The sequence below is a fragment of the Eptatretus burgeri genome, chromosome 2 (assembly GCF_056783735.1).
Source record: "Eptatretus burgeri isolate ZD-2024b chromosome 2, Ebu_testis_v1, whole genome shotgun sequence".
Taxonomy (NCBI): Eukaryota; Metazoa; Chordata; class Myxini; order Myxiniformes; family Myxinidae; genus Eptatretus; species Eptatretus burgeri.
Window position 1 is genome coordinate 110546168 of NC_140962.1, and position 15000 is coordinate 110561167.

The following is a 15000-nucleotide window of genomic DNA, read 5'->3' on the forward strand; positions in this document are numbered from 1 at the left end:
CGGCGATGGCCCCGCAACCCGCGGGCCTCGTGGACAGTGCCTGGCAGGGGGTGGGAACGGGGCCCCCTTGGTCGCACTATCTCAGCGCGGGGGGAAACAGGAGGGGGGTTGCTGATGCTCGGGGCATAGAGGATCTTTATTATGTGCGACGAGCGTCTCCACCTCGGCCAGGTCGCGCTGCCGGCCTCCCTCGGGCGCGCAGCTCCTTGCACGACGCGAGCACCCTTCGTCCGACTCGCCGCCTCTCCACAGCTCGTCCCCTCCGTTCCGACTTCAACGCACACGACGAGCAGCTCCACCGCCCGCGAAGTCTTGACTCTCTGTTCTGACTCCTTCGCCTCGTTCCGACCTTTACTACTCTCTCGTTCCTGTTTTGCTGACTCCCTCGTTCCGACTTTTACGACTCCTTTGACTGACGAACACCGTCCTTTTATCCCCCCGTAACTTCGCCTTTGACCCCCTCCCTTTGACCTTTCAACTCGCTCCCCATTGGCCCGAGAAAAAGTGGGCGTGAAGGCTTTTTGATCCACAAATTTGCATATATCGATCGCCCTGGGGGCGGGGCCACCCGCCCCTCGCTCACCGATTGGACGGCAAAAAGTGGGCGTGTGTCGTTTTGGATCCGTTTTTGAAGCAGAAAATCCGTGATTTTGTACACGCTGTTCAACGTGCGCCCTACACGAGTCCAGCATCGGTGCCCATGAGTGGCGCGAGATGACGGTGATGCGATGGTGGCGAGTTGTGACGGTAAAGGTCATGGCGGTTGTGGTGAAGCGGCGTTGTGGTTGGTCGTTGTTGTTGTGGTTGTGATGGTGGCGATTGGTCCAAAATAAAGATAGTAAAAGAAAAACGGCTATCCTGAAGAGTCGCAGCACGTATAAATGACATGTATTCCCACTAGACAACGGGTTTGGGCCTAACTACACATGCACTTACCGAGATACCTCACCTAAGGGACCTGAATGGTGGTTTGCGAATCTGGTAACCACAACACTACCCCCTTCCCTTTTTACAGACTCGTCCCGAGTCGTCAAATTTTCGTGTGCCATCATGTGTAGTTTTCCCCTAGTACACTTTACCTACGGATCCCTGAGTGCGACATTCATGGTATTCGTGTCCCCAAAATAAATAACCTGAGGGCTGCGTAACTACCTAAACAAACTCACTCACACGGACGACTTAAATAAAATTGCCGGCGCTAAGACATACATGCCGGGGGCGCACTCATATGTACAGTACATCTTAACCTTAACTTACAAATCTTACACTAAACCATGGCCCAGGATCATTGAACTCTGCAAAGAAAAGCAGTTAGCAGGGAGCCAGGCTGCCCACATGCAGTCTCTGACTCAAACAATGCAGGTGACAGGGAACGTGGCTGGCTGCTCACACGCAGTCCAAGGCCTTCCTTTTTGAACTGAACTCAGTGAACCACAACGGTGCTTGGGCTGCACAACGCAGTCTCCGTGCCAGCTCAAGTGGCACACGCAATGAGCACAACGAATGGATGCATGAACACAAACACGGTGCACGGGCCGCCACTGCAGGCCCGTGTTGTAGCTGCCAACAGGGCAGTTCTTGCAGCTTGCAAACTGTTGCTTTCAGATCCTGGCGCACATGGAAATGAACAGGGGGGGGCAAAGCAAAAATTGAACGGGGCTTGTGAACATGGGCAGTGGGCATGGCATGGCAAAGGTGAGCAGGCAAACACAGCCCGCAGAAGAAGGCCGCTGCAGGCAAACACAGCCGGCAGACAAACTGGCCGGCACAGGCCTTGCAGAACACAGCTGCCGATGAAGTTGGCCGGCCTCCGCCTTGAAGCAAAACACGGCCAGCCGATGAAGTTGGCCAGCCTTTGCCGTTCAATGGAGGTTGGTGGAGGGAGTGCGGTGGTGCTGGCCACTTGGAAGGCGGGCTCGGACCTACCTACCTGTCTCCCTCCCAACCTATCGCCTTTGCCTGTCACTGTACATACCCACTCCCTTAATTTGTCAAACCCCAATTTAGCCCCAAGTTATTTTTTTGTTGTTTTTATTTTTACTCCCCCACTATAAATCGTCCCCTAACCCCCTTTATCGTCCTTGTTCAGCTAACCTATCCTGTCACCTCGCCTACTCCCAACCCCGACGTTCCCTTCCCGGAGGGGAACAAGGGAGAGCTAACGTCCTGTGCCGAGGCCCAACGAAGCCTCAGAATGGCCTCCCCAGAGTTCGGCGATCTAACCCAAAGTGGGTCCAGCGGCCCACAACGACAGCGAGGGGATGGATGGTGCGGAGGGGTACATCTCCTAATCTACCCTAACCATTTAACTGTTAAACTACCCCGGGGCTTTCAACAAGCGCCTCTCGCTTAAACTATTGGTTCTATAAACCCAGATTCCCGTCGCCTGTGTTGGTGTCCTTACAATTTCGGGCCTCGCCCCCAAATTTTCTCTCCGTGCCCTCACACGGTCTCCTGGCTGGGACACGTGGCTCCCTTTGGCAGGCACGACCCTCTGCCGAATCTCCCGCTATGGCACCCCCGGGCACTACACTGCCTCCGAGCCTACCAGCTCCCTAACACCGGGGAGTGCCCCCCATGGCACCTCCCCTGAAACGCACACGTGGCAGGCCGGCCTCCCGGGCCCCTTTCCGAGGGTCACCCATGCCCACAACACTGCCCACGCGGCTAATGGCGCCCCGGGCCCCCACACCAAGCAGGCGCACCCGTGCCCACTACTCTATCCCGGCCCCCCATGGGCCCTTGGCCTACCGCGGCCGACTAGCCTGGTGCCCGGGGTACCCACTCAGCGATACTCACCTTTCGCAGCCACGCTCCCAAGCCCGTCAACAGGGCTCCTGCACCCCTCCAAATGGGTTTCGAGCCTACATTCCCACCAACAGCAAAACGACCTCCATTTTTCAATTTGACTAACCCAGCTAACTCACTCTACACTGACCCCGGGGTCCCTTGGGCGGGAGTCACTCCTCCCCCCAATCACTCATCGCACCATGCATTCCCCATTCACTCCACTCACACAGACCCGCTGGCCTCACTCACTCAACAAGTACTCACCTCACAACTCACCAACTCTTCAACACACACACCACTGAACTCTGCCATCCTTCTAACTACCTCCCCTAACTAACTCGTGCTCCCACGTCGTCCCTTATACTACAGCACGTTCCATTTAACACTACGTAGCTAAACTACGTCCCCGCTACACATTCACAGTCTGTCTCTGTCTCAAATAAATCATTTTATTTCCCAACCTAAATCTGGCTACAATCCCTCTAACTAATCCATTCCACGGACTCCATGAGGACTTACCCCTGCCCCATGAAGTCGGTCTAGCTCAGCTAACCCTTCCCCCTAACTAGTTTTCATCCTGTGCCCAGGTAAGGGGGTCTTCCACCCCTTACCCAGGAATCCTGTACACCCGAAAGTGAGGCTTGTTTTTCCCTTTTTTTTTTTCATGCCCAGCACCTGCGCGGCAACTCAGAGCTCGCGCACTTTGCACCTGCCCGTGACGTCATGCAGCTGCACGTGTTCCTCGTCCCTCCTTGGACGGGACCATCCGGCAGAGATACCCCTCCTGCCGGATTCCAACCCCACGTGCAGCCATGGCGTCACCGTGCGCATAAAAAAAAAAAAACAAGCCACACGTCTCGAGGGGTTCCCCACGCGAACACATGTGCTTTGCCCGTTGGAGCTTAACACACACGATCGCGTGGAGAACCCGTCCGGTCCAAATCCATTTACCTGCCTAAACTTTGTCCGTCCGCGGGATCGGCAAATCCACCGCGTGCGTTTCCGGACCGGGACTTCACTCTCGCAAGCGAGCACGTGGTGGTCTCGTGCGTTGCACAGCACGAACCGCGTGCTCACTGCTGGGTGAACCCGGCACGGTCCTCGAAACAACCACAGCCGCTACTCGGCTTTCTCTCCTCTGTCGCCGTCGTCGTCGCCATTCCACACACGCATACCTGCGTGTCACGACGCACACAGTCCACACCATCACATTCACACGGGGAGACGCGGCTGCGTGCTCCCGCATGCCAACCGACATCTCCCTCTCATACCGCTCTCTCACACACACGGTCTCCCTGGCACACAGCGACCTTGCACACGGCCGTTCACTCACGCGTGCCTCACTACTCACACAAACCATACTACTCACACGTGGTGCTCCATTCACTCGCGCGGGGGCACTCACCCGCGGTGCCTCGCCCACACACGCGAGGGCACTCAACCGCTGTGCCTCATCCACACACCGTGCCTCACTCATACACGCGGGGGCACTCACCCGCGGTACCTCACTCATACACACGGCGACACTCACACACGCGGTCTCTTCCACACAACGTCCCTTACTCATACACGCGGGGGCACTCAACCGCGGTGCCTCATCCACACACCGTTCCTCACTCATACACGCGGGGGCACTTAACCGCGGTGCCTCATCCACACACGCGGGGGCACTCACCCGCGGTTCCTCACTCATACTGGCCGTTTCACTCACACACACGGCCTCTTCCACACACGGTTCCTCATCCACACACGGTGCCTCATCCAAACACGGCGTGCTGGGAAGCACGCACTCCAGCACCATCGCCACCACACCACTCACACACGGGGTCGCTTCCACACACGGTGCCGCACTCACACCTTGCACCACACACACAGGGACAACCACACTGGGGATTTGTGTCCCCACAAGGGTCTCCGGGGCCTCTACACCCCCCAAGCTCTCCGTGCACCCGTCCACAGCACTCGTCCCCTCAACCTCGCAAAGCACGACCGAACTCACCTGGTCGTGACTCGCCTCAAGGGGGCATACTCCCTCCCCTCGTTCCTGGAGGAGGCCATCCAGGTGCTCGCACCGGGTCCCTACACGCTCCGCGAGCTCAACCCCATTGTCCTCCACTACCTCCGTGTGTGCGTGCGCGTCACTTACCCCGTCTTCATCGTGTAGTCTTCCCTCTATTTTTTCTGTCTCCCGTGTCTCTGCCAACTCTTCACCCTTTACCTCCCTTGTCTCAACTATTATTTCTGTTGTCGTCACCTCGTGTCTCGTCTCACACGTTTTGGTCTCCCCATTTAATTTTTCCCTTTCGGTCATCGTCACGACCCTCGCCCAACACGTTCCACGAATTATTTTTTCACCCGCCTCCACCGCGGGCCTGTCAGCCGTTGCACCCCCACCCAGCTCGTTTGCTCCCACACGTGGAGTCGCCATTTTAAGCTCCCTGCTCACTGCCTTCATGCCCGCCTGCAGGCATTGGCCCATGTTCTGCGTCTCACCCCGCAGCTCTTTCATGTTTGTTTCCATTCCGTTCATTTTTGTATCCATCTTTTCGTTTATTTGTTGTGTATTCGCATCCATCGTCGTTTTCACTTCATTCATTTGCTTGTTCATGTCTTTCATTTCGTTGTTTATTTCATTTGTCATTGCCGCCAGCATGGCGCATAGCTGGGCCACGTCGGGTGCACTCAGCTGAGCCGTTTCAGCAAGGGTTTTGGTGGAGAGGGGGGGGGGAGGTGTCATACACTGCGGCCGCTGCCGCACCCATTTCGGGCTCTGGGTTTAGTTGGGCGAGTCCGTGTTCCTGCACAATCAACATTTCCTGCTCGGGGATTCCATCCTGGACCATGGACTCTACATTATTACACATATACATTTCTAATACCCCCGGCTCCCGCTCGCCTTGAGACGCCATCTTGCTTCTCGTGAAGGGTTAATTTGCTCGCTCGTAATTTGGAGGGAATCGGGGGTCGCTTCTCTCACCCCTGGACCGATTCCCGTGAATTTCGCTGGAGACAGGAGAGCCCGTTTTCCTGTTCTCCGATACCAGTGCCGAGAGGAGGGCGATGGATTTGTATCCCACTCCTGACACCAGTGTTGCGGTCTTCGCGCCCGCCGGCGTGCGACGGCCACGTAACTCGAATCGCGGCACGTCGCCCACCGGACGGACAATCCAGTCGTGACCCTCTCGGACTAACGCCGGGAACCAGTCACGGGTGGACCTTTCGGTCTCACCGCGATCGAGCCAATCAGCCCCCGCGTGGGATAGGGTTGCTCGCCAAATTCGAACTACCTAAGTACCCACGCGGAGGGTAGACCGGGCGATCGCACCTCGCCGCAGGTCGACTTCGGACACGGGCCACTTAAGCGACCCGTTCCGTACTATCAGAATAACCGAGCGGTGTTATCGTCGACCTCGACGGTTCGATTAATTATCGGGCGTATTCAGCCCACTACCAACCCTTTACGTGAAGCAAGATGGGGGTTCAATGGGGGAAAAGACGAAGCGAAGCGGGAGAACAGTTCAACAATAAAGCACATTTATTCTCGGCACACGGGAAGCACACAAATACAATTCCACCAAATGCACAAAAAAAGAAAACACAATTCCATTTACACAAAAGCAAACATAAAAGTGAAAACACAGTGCAGAGCTAATTCCGACTACCGAGCACACGGCAACACTTATACAATTCTACTTCACAGACGGCGCCGACAACACATACCCAAAACCAAGGAAAAGAAATACCCTCAAGAATGAGGTAGGCCTGGGGCCGAGACCTGGTCGGGCCTACCCGTCTGGTGATGAGACGCGGAGCGGCGATGGCCCCGCAACCCGCGGGCCTCGTGGACAGTGCCTGGCAGGGGGTGGGAACGGGGCCCCCTTGGTCGCACTATCTCAGCGCGGGGGGGAAACAGGAGGGGGTTGCTGATGCTCGGGGCATAGAGGATCTTTATTATGTGCGACGAGCGTCTCCACCTCGGCCAGGTCGCGCTGCCGGCCTCCCTCGGGCGCGCAGCTCCTTGCACGACGCGAGCACCCTTCGTCCGACTCGCCGCCTCTCCACAGCTCGTCCCCTCCGTTCCGACTTCAACGCACACGACGAGCAGCTCCACCGCCCGCGAAGTCTTGACTCTCTGTTCTGACTCCTTCGCCTCGTTCCGACCTTTACTACTCTCTCGTTCCTGTTTTGCTGACTCCCTCGTTCCGACTTTTACGACTCCTTTGACTGACGAACACCGTCCTTTTATCCCCCCGTAACTTCGCCTTTGACCCCCTCCCTTTGACCTTTCAACTCGCTCCCCATTGGCCCGAGAAAAAGTGGGCGTGAAGGCTTTTTGATCCACAAATTTGCATATATCGATCGCCCTGGGGGCGGGGCCAATTCGCCCCTCGCTCACCGATTGGACGGCAAAAAGTGGGCGTGTGTCGTTTTGGATCCGTTTTTGAAGCAGAAAATCCGTGATTTTGTACACGCTGTTCAACGTGCGCCCTGCACGAGTCCAACACCGGTGCCCATGAGTGGCGCGAGATGACGGTGACGCGATGGTGGCGAGTTGTGACGGTAAAGGTCATGGCGGTTGTGGTGAAGCGGCGTTGTGGTTGGTGGTTGTTGTTGTGGTTGTGATGGTGGCGATTGGTCCAAAATAAAGATAGTAAAAGAAAAACGGCTATCCTGAAGAGTCGCAGCACGTATAAATGACATGTATTCCCACTAGACAACGGGTTTGGGCCTAACTACACATGCACTTACCGAGATACCTCACCTAAGGGACCTGAATGGTGGTTTGCGAATCTGGTAACCACAACAATATATATATATATATATATATATATATATATATATATATATATATATATATATATACATATATATATATACATACATATATATTGTTGTGGTTACCAGATTCGCAAACCACCATTCAGGTCCCTTAGGTGAGGTATCTCGGTAAGTGCATGTGTAGTTAGGCCCAAACCCGTTGTCTAGTGGGAATACATGTCATTTATACGTGCTGCGACTCTTCAGGATAGCCGTTTTTCTTTACTATCTTTATTTTGGACCAACCGCCATGATCACAACCACAACATCAACCACCGACCACAACCACCGCTTCACCACAACCGCCACGACCTTCACGTCACACCTCGCAACCGTAGCATCGCCACCGTTCTTGCCCCGCTGTGGGTACCGGTGTTGGATTCGTGCAGAGCGCGCGTCGAACAGCGTGTACAAAATCACGGATTTTGTGCTTCAAAAACGGATCAAAAACGACACACGCCCACTTTTTGCCGTCCAATCGGTGAGCGAGGGGCGAATTGGCCCCGCCCCCAGGGCGATCGATATATGCAAATTTGTGGATCAAAAAGCCTTCACGCCCACTTTTTCTCGGGCCAATGGGGAGCGAGGTGAAAGGTCAAAGGGAGGGGGTCAAAGGCGAAGTTACGGGGGGATAAAAGGACGGTGTTCGTCAGTCAGAAAGGAGAAGGAGAACGAGAACGAAAAGGAGTACGAGAACGAGGAGGAGTCGGAACGGAGGGGACGAGTGTGGAAGTCTGGAGCCCGAAGCCTGCAGTGGCTGGAGAAGCTGAAGAGAGTCAAACGAGGGGGTGCTCGCGTCGGTGCCAGGAGCTGCACGCCCGAGGGAGGCCGGCAGCGCGACCTGGCCGAGGTGGAGACGCACACCAGGGATAATAAAGATCCTCTATACCCCGAGCATCAGCAACCCCCTCCTGTTTCCCCCCGCGCTGAGATAGTGCGACCAAGGGGGCCCCGTTCCCACCCCCTACCAGACACCGTCCACGAGGCCCGCGGGTTGCGGGGCCATCGCCGCTCCGCGTCTCATCACCAGACGGGTCGGCCCGACCCGGTCTCGGCCTCAGGCCCGCCTCATTCTTGAGGGTATTTCTTTTCCTTGGTTTTGGGTATGTGTTGTCGGCGCCGTCTGTGAAGTAGAATTGTATAAGTGTTGCCGTGTGCTCGGTAGTCGGTATTAGCTCTGCATTGTTTTCGCTTTTATGTTTGCTTTTTGTGTAAATGGAATTGTGTTTTCTTTTTTTTGTGTGCATTTGGTGGAATTGTATTTGTGTGCTTCCCGTGTGCCGCGAATAAATGTGCTTTATTGTTGAACTGTTCTCCCGCTTCGCTTCGTCTTTTTCTCCCATTGAATCCTCATCTTGCTTCACGTAAAGGGTTGGTAGTGGGCTGAATACGCCCGATAATTAATCGAACCGTCGAGGTCGACGATAACACCGCTCGGTTATTCTGATAGTACGGAACGGGTCGCTTAAGTGGCCCGTGTCCGAAGTCGACCTGCGGCGAGGTGCGATCGCCCGGTCTACCCTCCGCGTGGGTACTTAGGTAGGTCGAATTTGGCGAGCAACCCTATCCCACGCGGGGGCTGATTGGCTCGATCGCGGTGAGACCGAAAGGTCCACCCGTGACTGGTTCCCGGCGTTAGTCCGAGAGGGTCACGACTGGATTGTCCGTCCGGTGGGCGACGTGCCGCGATTCGAGTTACGTGGCCGTCAGCACGCCGGCGGGCGCGGAATCCGCAACACTGGTGTCAGGTCGTGCGATACAAATTCATCGCCCTCCTCGCGGCACTGGTATCGGAGAACAGGAAAACGGGCTCTCCTGTCTCCGGCTAAATTTACGGGAATCGGTCCAGGGGTGAGAGAAGCGACCCCCGATTCCCTCCAAATTACGAGCGAGCAAATTAACCCTTCACGAGAAGCAAGATGGCTTCTCAAGGCGAGCGGGAGCCGGGGGTATTAGAAATGTATATGTGTAATAATGTAGAGTCCATGGTCCAGGATGGAATCCCCGAGCAGGAAATGTTGATTGTGCAGGAACACGGACTCGCCCAACTGAACCCAGGGCCCGAGGTGGGTGCGGCAGCGGCCGCGGTGTATGACACCTCCCCCCCCCCTCTCCACCAAGACCCTTCCCCAACCCTTGCCGAAACGGCTCAGCTGAGTGCATCCGACATGGCCCAGCTATTCACCATGCTGGCACAAATGAATGCGGCAATGACAAATGATATAAAAAACGAAATGAAAGACATGAACAAACAAATAAACGAAAAGATGGATACATTCACAAACGAAATAAAACGCATGAAAACTAAAATGGAAACAAACATGAAGGAAGAAATGAGAAAGCTACGGGGTGAGACGCAGAACATGGGCCGATGCCTGCAGGCGGGCATGAAGGCCGTGAGCAGGGAACTTAAAATGGCGACTCCACGTGTCGGAACAAACGAGCTGGAAGGGGGTGCAACGGCTGACAGGCCCGCGGTGGAGGCGGGTAAGGAAAAAGTAATTCGGGAGACAAGAGACGAGGTGAAAGTAATTGCGAGGGAGAGAAAAGAACAATTAATACGGAGAGCAAGGATGAGGTACGCGGAGATCGTGAAAGAGCAAGGAGTGAAAAACAGGGAAGGACGGGAGCGACTTAAAGAGAAAGCAAGGTTGACCTACATAAAGATAAGGGAAAGACGCCAGAAAGAAGCAGAGACCAATAAACACGATGAAGACGGGGTAAGTGACGCACACACACACACGGAGGTAGTGGAGGATAATGGGGGTGAGCTCGCGGAGCGTGTCGGGACCCAGTGCGAGCACCTGGATGGCCTCCTCCAGGAACGAGGGGAGGGAGTATGCCCCCTTGAGGCGAGTCACGACCAGGTGAGTTCGGTCGTGTTTTGCGAGGTTGAGGGGACGAGTGCTGTGGACAGGTGCACGGAGAGCTTGGGGGGTATAGAGGCCCCGGAGACCCTTGTGGGGACACGAATCCCCAGTGTAGTTGTCCCTGTGTGTGTGGTGCAAGGCGTGAGTGCGTCCCCGTGTGTGGAAGCGACCCCGTGTGTGAGTGGTGTGGTGGCGATGGTGCTGGAGTGCGTGCTTCCCAGCACGCCGTGTTTGGATGAGGCACCGTGTGTGGATGAGGAACCGTGTGTGGAAGAGGCCGTGTGTGTGAGTGAAACGGCCAGTATGAGTGAGGCACCACGTGTGAGTGGTGTGGTGGCGATGGTGCCGGAGTACGTGCTTCCCAGCACGCCGTGTGTGGATGAGGCACGGAGTGTGAGTGAGGCACCGCGGGTTAGTGCCCCCGCGTGTGTGGGTGAGGCACCGTGTGTGGAAGAGACCGCGTGTGTGAGTGTCGCCGTGTGTATGAGTGAGGTACCGCGGGTGAGTGCCCCCGCGTGTGTGGATGAGGGACGGAGTGTGAGTGAGGCACCGCGGGTTAGTGCCCCCGCGTGTGTGAGTGAGGCACGGTGTGTGGATGAGGCACCGCGGGTGAGTGTCCCCGCATGCGTGAGTGAACGGCCGTGTGCAAGGTCGCTGTGTGCAAGGGAGACCGTGTGTGTGAGAGAGCGGTATGAGAGGGAGATGTCGGTTGGCATGCGGGAGCACGCAGCCGCGTCTCCCCGTGTGAATGTGATGGTGTGGACTGTGTGCGTCGTAACACGCAGGTATGCGTGTGTGGAATGGAGACGGAGACGGCGACAGAGGAGAGAAAGCCGAGTAGCGGCTGTAGTTGTTTCGAGGACCGTGCCGGGTTCACCCAGCAGTGAGCACGCGGTTCGTGCTGTGCAACGCACGAGACCACCACGTGCTCGCTTGCGAGAGTGAAGTCCCGGTCCGGAAACGCACGCGGTGGATTTGCCGATCCCGCGGACGGACAAAGTTTAGGCAGGTAAATGGATTTGGACCGGACGGGTTCTCCACGCGATCGTGTGTGTTCAGCTCCAACGGGCAAAGCACATGTGTTCGCGTGGGAAACCCCTCGAGACGTGGGGCTTGTGTTTTTTTTTTTTTGCGCACGGTGACGTCATGGCTGCACGTGTGGTTGGAATCCGGCAGGAGGGGTATCTCTGCCGGATGGTCCCGTCCAAGGAGGGACGAGGAACACGTGCAGCTGCATGACGTCACGGGCAGGTGCAAAGCGCGCGAGCTCTGAGTTGCCGCGCAGGTGCTGCGCATGAAAAAAAAAAAAAAGCAAGCCTCACTTTCGGGTGTACAGGATTCCTGGGCAAGGGGTGAAAGACCCCCTTACCCTGGGCACAGGATGGAAACTAGTTAGGGGGAAGGGTTAGCTTAGTTAGACCGACTTCATGGGGCAGGGGTAAGTCCTCATGGAGTCCGTGGAATGGATTAGTTAGAGGGATTGTAGCCAGATTTAGGTTGGGAAATAAAATGGGATTATTTTGGAGACAGTGACTGACAGTGAATGTGTAGAGGGGACGTAGTTTAGCAACGTAGGTTAAAAGGAACGTGCTGTAGTTTAAGGGACGACGTGGGAGCACGAGTTAGTTAGGGGATGTAGTTAGAAGAATGGCAGAGTTCAGCGGTGAGTGTGTTGAAGAGTTGGTGAGTACATGGTGAGTGAGTGAGGCCAGCGGGTCTGTGTGAGTGGAGCGAATGGGGAATGCATGGTGCGATGAGTGATTGGGGGGAGGAGTGACTCCTGCCCAAGGGACCCCGGGGTCAGAGTAAAGTGAGTTAGCTGGGTTAGTCAAATTGAAAAATGGAGGTCGTTTTGCTGTTGGTGGGAATGTAGGCTCGAGACCCATTTGGAGGGGTGCAGGAGCCCTGTTGACGGGCTTGGGAGCGTGGCTGCGAAAGGTGAGTATCGCTGAGTGGGTACCCCGGGCACCAGGCTAGTCGGCCGCGGTAGGCCATGGGCCCATGGGGGGCCGGGATAGAGTAGTGGGCACGGGTGCGCCTGCTTGGTGCGGGGGCCCGGGGCGCCATTAGCCGCGTGGGCAGTGCAGTGGGCACGGGTGACCCTCGGAAAGGGGCCCGGGAGGCCGGCCTGCCACGTGTGCGCTTCAGGGGGGGTGCCATGGGGGGCACTCCCCGGTGTTAGGGAGCTGGTAGGCTCGGAGGCAGTGTAGTGCCCGGGGGTGCCATAGCGGGAGATTCGGCAGAGGGTCGTGCCTGCCAAAGGGAGCCACGTGTCCCAGCCAGGAGACCGTGTGAGGGCACGGAGAGAAAATTGGGGGGCGAGGCCCGAAATTGTGAGGACACCAACACAGGCGACGGGAATCTGGGTTGTTAGAACCAATAGTTTAAGCGAGAGGCGCTTGTTGAAAGCCCCGGGGTAGTTTAACAGTTAAATGGTTAGGGTAGATTAGGAGATGTACCCCTCCGCACCATCCATCCCCTCGCTCTCGTTGTGGGCCGCTGGACCCACTTTGGGTTAAGATCGCCGAACTCTGGGGAGGCCATTCTGAGGCTTCGTTGGGCCTCGACACAGGACGTTAGCTCTCCCTTGTTCCCCTCCGGGAAGGGAACGTAGGGGTTGGGAGTAGGCTAGATGACAGAATAGGTTAGCCGAACAAGGACGATAAAGGGGGTTAGGGGACGATTTATAGTGGGGGAGTAAAAATAAAAACAACAAAAAAATAAGTTGGGGCTAAATTGGGGTTTGACAAATTAAGGGAGTGGGTATGTACAGTGACAGGCAAAGGCGATAGGTTGGGAGGGAGACAGGTAGGTAGGTCCGAGCCCACCTTCCAAGTGGCCAGCACCACCGCACTCCCTCCACCAACCTCCACTGAACGGCAAAGGCTGGCCAGCTTCATCTGCTGGCTGCGTTGCTGCAAGGCAGAGGCCGGCCAACTTCATCGGCAGCTGTTGTTTTGCTGCAAGGCCCGTGCCGGCTGGATCGTCTGCAGCTGCTGTGCTGCAAGGCCTGTGCCGGCCAGTTCATCTGCCGGCTGTGTTTGCCTGCAGCGGCTTTCTTCTGCGGGCTGTGTTTGCCTGCTGCCTTTGCCATGCCATGCCCACTGCCCACGTTCACCAGCCCCGTTCAATTTTTGCTTTTCCCCCCCTGTTCATTTCCATGTGCGCCAGGATCCGCAAGGCAACAGTTTGCAAGCTGCAAGAACTGCCCTGTTGGCAGCTACAACACGGGCCTGCAGTGGCGGCCCGTGCACCGTGTTTGCGTTCATGCATCCATTCGTTGTGCTCATTGCGTGTGCCACTTGAGCTGGCACGGAGACTGCGTTGTGCAGCCCAAGCACCGTTGTGGTTCACTGAGTTCAGTTCAAAAGGGAAGGCCTTGGACTGCGTGTGAGCAGCCAGCCACGTTCCCTGTCACCTGCATTGTTTGAGCCAGAGACTGCATGCGGGCAGCCTGGCTCCCTGCTAACTGCTTTCTTTTTGCAGAGTTCAATGATCCTGGGCCATGGTTTAGTGTAAAATTTGTAAGTTAAGGTTAAGATGTACTGTACATATGAGTGCGCCCCCGGCATGTCTGTCTAGCGCCGGCAATTTTATTTAAGTCGTCCGTGTGAGTGAGTTTGTTTAGATAGTTACGCAGCCCTCAGGTTATTTATTTTGGGGACACGAATACCATGAATGTCGCACTCAGGGATCCGCAGGTAAAATGTACTAGGGGAAAACTACACATGATGGCACACGAAAATTTGACGACTCGGGACGAGTCTGTAAAAAGGGGAGGGGGTAGTGTTGTGGTTACCAGATTCGCAAACCACCATTCAGGTCCCTTAGGTGAGGTATCTCGGTAAGTGCATGTGTAGTTAGGCCCAAACCCGTTGTCTAGTGGGAATACATGTCATTTATACGTGCTGCGACTCTTCAGGATAGCCGTTTTTCTTTTACTATCTTTATTTTGGACCAACCGCCATGATCACAACCACAACATCAACCACCGACCACAACCACCGCTTCACCACAACCGCCACGACCTTCACGTCACACCTCGCAACCGTAGCATCGCCACCGTTCTTGCCCCGCTGTGGGTACCGGTGTTGGATTCGTGCAGAGCGCGCGTCGAACAGCGTGTACAAAATCACGGATTTTGTGCTTCAAAAACGGATCAAAAACGACACACGCCCACTTTTTGCCGTCCAATCGGTGAGCGAGGGGCGAATTGGCCCCGCCCCCAGGGCGATCGATATATGCAAATTTGTGGATCAAAAAGCCTTCACGCCCACTTTTTCTCGGGCCAATGGGGAGCGAGGTGAAAGGTCAAAGGGAGGGGGTCAAAGGCGAAGTTACGGGGGGATAAAAGGACGGTGTTCGTCAGTCAGAAAGGAGAAGGAGAACGAGAACGAAAAGGAGAACGAGAACGAGGAGGAGTCGGAACGGAGGGGACGAGTGTGGAAGTCTGGAGCCCGAAGCCTGCAGTGGCTGGAGAAGCTGAAGAGAGTCAGACGAGGGGGTGCTCGCGTCGGTGCCA

At 55.9% G+C, this 15000-nt stretch overlaps 1 protein-coding gene across 2 annotated transcripts in view; it reads right to left on the minus strand.

Annotated features, from left to right (window-relative positions):
* The window catches only part of LOC147032819 (uncharacterized), a 106035-nt gene that overhangs the window by 71171 nt on the left and 19864 nt on the right, over positions 1-15000 (minus strand). The gene's annotated exons all lie outside the window — the stretch shown is intronic.